The 2251-nt window shown below is 48.2% G+C and overlaps 1 protein-coding gene across 2 annotated transcripts in view; it reads right to left on the bottom strand.

The window, feature by feature from the left end:
• Nucleotides 1–1038, bottom strand: part of LOC105740867 (zinc finger protein with KRAB and SCAN domains 3-like) — a 7882-nt gene extending 6844 nt beyond the window's left edge. For both annotated transcript variants that reach the window (XM_023712102.1, XM_023712101.1), the window contains exons 1-2: nucleotides 565–1038; nucleotides 324–464 (exon numbers count right to left, since the gene is read on the bottom strand). The gene's annotated coding sequence lies outside the window, so the exon portion shown is untranslated. The remainder of the gene's footprint in view (nucleotides 1–323; nucleotides 465–564) is intronic.
• Nucleotides 1039–2251: the final 1213 nt, after the last annotated feature.

Raw genomic sequence — 2251 nt, 5'->3', positions numbered from 1 at the left:
GTCTGTTTTGTTTTGTGTTTTTGCAGTGTCCCATCTTAGTCTGGTTAGGGGCACAAACACTGAAGCCTGGCTTCCTGGGCTTATAATCCTCGCTTGACTACCTACTAGCTAGGAGAATGCGGCATATCACACATCTCTGTCCTCATCTGAAAGATAACAGCCAATGTGAACACTCAGTAAGTTGGCTTTAACATCATTAGAACGGTGCCTAGCACATAGTAGGTATTATGTTAGTACCAGCTAATAGTGCAGTTCCCCGGCCTTCCTGAATGGTAACTAAAAGTAAGTCCTATTCTGTTTAGTCCTTTTCCTCCGTTACAAACCTCTCTGCTCGTCCTGAGTCTCGATCCAAAGAATAGGCATCCCCAGTTTTAGCCCCTCCGGGAGCGTGAGCACCCCAACATAACCAGTTTGAGACTCTGCTCTGGGTCAGGTTCTTCTTCAGTGTAGTTTACTTTTTCCTCCTAAAATAAAGAAATCATCCATTACAAAGAGAACTGACTACCACTTTAATTAAAAATACAGTAAGAATGAAAAAAAAAAGGTAGTCATTAAGCCTACTACCTGAAAATAATGTGCTGCCACAGTTAATACTAACAGCCACGTAACGAACTTGTGCTTAGTCTGTCTGGTACCGTTTTTGGTGCCTCACATGAATGAACTCAACCTTCAAAACACTCAGCGAATGAGATCAGACCAGTCTCCCCCTTTACAAAGCAGGATGGCACAGAGGCGAAAGGACGGCCAAGAAGTCACAGGCACAGTAACTGGAGCAGCCCAGGCGCCCACAAGCAACAAGACTTCAGGGTCCAGCACCGCAGGCCCAAGGCTGGAACGGACCCGACCCTGAGGCCGGACCAGCAAGTGCTCAGGGCTCCCACTGCCCAGGCGGCGGGGCGACCGCGCGCCCCAGCGACCCGCCCGGGGGGCCAGGGCAGTCAGGCGGGCACTCCCGCGCTTCTGCGAGGACAAGGGCAGCGCCCAGCTCGGCCTCGGAAACACGCACACTTGCGGCCCGCAGCCTTGCACCGAGCCCCGTCTCGGTCGGAAGCACGGTAGTGGATGCCCCGGACCAGCAGCCACCGCGCAGACTGCGCTTCCTGCCGCTCTAGCCGCGCAGCTCGGTGGTTGCATGCCCACCGCTCTAGCCGCGCAGCTCGGTGGTTCCGGACCCCGACCTCAACCCTCCGAGGGTTTTCCAGGGACGAGGAGGGGAGGACAGCTAAGTAGTGATCTCTATTTTGCTAAAGGCAGTGAAAATAACTTAAATTTTATTTCCTTGTTTTAAGCACTAAGAAACCCTGGGAAATATAGAGGTTACTTGTGAGGCGCGTGCTTCAAAAGAAGGGTTGAAGTATTTCCATACACCTTTTTCATTTTAGAGAGGATTGCATTACCTAATTAAAAGAATTTTAAAGATATAACTTAAAGATAATGCTGATGGCATACCTAGAAAATCTAAAACGATCTTCCACCGAAATTATACCTCGGCAACACTGCTATGCAAGCCAGCCAGCCACCCTAGGTGGAAAATGTATTTTCTAGCTGGGTGTGGGCGTGGTGGCACAGGTCTAGGGTCCCAGCCCTGGAGAGGCGGGCCAGGAGGATCACCTTGAGTTTAGAGGGGGTTAGTGAGTACGAGGGAGGCCAGCCTGAACTACACAGTGAGACCCTGCCTCAAAAACAAAGAGGTACTTAAAAAAAAATAATAATACAGTAGGAAAGAAGTACAAAAGATGCCTTAATGAAAAGATTATAAAGCTTTACGTATTAAAGATAAATGACATACATGCAGTGTTTGTATATATGTAAACTTGGTATCATGAAGATGTTATTCCTTCCTAAAACATAAATTCTATGGAAAACTAATCAAAATCCCAGTAGTGTGCTCTATGGAACTTAACTGACCTATGCTAAATTTATATGGAATAGGAAAAGGGAAGATCCGAGGGCATTCTGGGTCAGATGATGGAAGGGCAGAAAATTGACCTATAGGGCTAGGGATGTACTCGGTGGTAGAGTGCTTGCCTAGCATATGTGAGGCCCTGGGTTGACTCCCTGGTACCACAAAAAGCAAATACATAGTAGCTATGACAGTTAATAGTGTCATAATACAGGTAAGTAGATCAATGAAACTGCATTTAGGGGGCTGGTGAGATGGCTCAGTGGCCTAAAGTACCTACTTAGAACAAGCTTAGCAAAGTGCAGGGACCGTGGTTCAATCCCCCAGCACCACATGCCAGCCAGCCCC

Source organism: Octodon degus, unplaced genomic scaffold, assembly GCF_000260255.1.
Source record: "Octodon degus isolate 3935 unplaced genomic scaffold, OctDeg1.0 scaffold00023, whole genome shotgun sequence".
Classification (NCBI taxonomy): Eukaryota; Metazoa; Chordata; class Mammalia; order Rodentia; family Octodontidae; genus Octodon; species Octodon degus.
Note: the sequence above shows the minus strand (reverse complement) of the source record. Positions and strands in the feature narration are given on the sequence as shown.